Here is a 1,503-nt window from a genome sequence, read left to right as displayed (position 1 = left end):
TTTCAGTAGTGATGAGAAAATAAAGTCATAAGGAAAAGATGTTAAATTGTAAACCAGGTGCTATACTCAATAACGGAATTAAAAGAGATTATGAGTATGTGTGTTTAATTCAAATCTGGAGTGACAGGAAGAATACTGTTTTCTGTCCCCAGTGCTCATCCTGCTGTCTCAGATGTGTGAAGTCATAAGCAGAACTGAGGAAGCAAGAAATGTTTTCACTATAGTTGAGGTTTGTACATTCTGCACTGCATCTGCTGAACACCATCAAAGGTCTTAGTAGGGGATGAATGAGGATACATCTTCAGAAGCTCTACATTTGGCAAACTGTTTGGAAAGCTAAGTTTACACAGTCAAAGCTGCCTGAAGCATAGTAGCAGATGGCATTACAGACAGACGCTAGGAAAAAAAAGTGTTATTTTCTGCAAACATACACAAGCACTGAAATGCTGCTTAGATGAAAACGTTACTACATCATGCACTAGTTGCTTGTTGCTTTTTCAAGAACAAGAAGCAGAAGTTTAAACTTTTCCTTTTTCCTTGACAAATGGATAAGATAAAATAAAACTATGTTTTAATTTATGCACTAAAAGAAACACTAGGACAGCAAAAATGAACAACTTGGTTTTGATTTATCTTTTTTTTCTCTTCCTCTTCTTTTTAACCTTAGAATATTATATGGGGAAGAACCACTGGCATCCCGAGTTTAACAGTACTAGTTAATGTCTTTTTTTAAGGCTGCCAAACATGCAAACAGAAACAGGCTAAACTTCTAATGTTGTAGAATATTTCCCTTTCTAGGTAACAACTCCATCTATCACATAACTTCATCTACATGTCAAACAGTTCATTGTTTTTCTTCTGAAAGAGACTTCACAATTAAAATTGTACTGAAATGAGAGCCATAGTTTTCCAGAATGAAGACTCAGAATGCCCTCAGTGAAAGATAATCTATTTCTTTTAAAAAAAGATTATTCATTTGCATAATGGCTTATTATACATGTATAAGTATGTTAATTTTGTGTGTATCTCAAGTTTACCATTAACATGCAGCACAAAAAATGCACACATTTTTTTATTCTAAATGAAGTTGAAACAAATTTATTTTCAAAGATTTCTTAATATAATCCTTGTTATGAGAATCTTTATTTTCTCATTGAAGATGGTTCCATAGTGCTGCTCACTGGACAAGATGAATAATTTATTGCAATAATTTGGTGGCTATTTTTCACAGTCTGATGTTAAAATAGCTAGTCTCGTCCTACTGCCTCTTCCTCCCTGAAAAGCATACTAAATAAATAAACAAATAAATAAAAGTGAATGTACAGACAGAAACTTAATTTACACCATTAACTTATCCAGCTATCCAAACTCCATTCAGGCAAGAGGTGATTTTAAAAGTAGTTCCTCCCATGAACTACAACTCTGACTCTCAAAAGAAATTATTCCTGTTTTCAACAGCCATGTCTGTAAGTGCAGCCTTACCAGAGAGTTCTAATGAAAACT

This window comes from Meleagris gallopavo, chromosome 1 (genome assembly GCF_000146605.3).
Source record: "Meleagris gallopavo isolate NT-WF06-2002-E0010 breed Aviagen turkey brand Nicholas breeding stock chromosome 1, Turkey_5.1, whole genome shotgun sequence".
In the NCBI taxonomy this organism is placed as follows: Eukaryota; Metazoa; Chordata; class Aves; order Galliformes; family Phasianidae; genus Meleagris; species Meleagris gallopavo.
The sequence above is the reverse complement of the archived record's forward strand: the minus strand, read 5'-3'. Positions refer to the sequence as shown.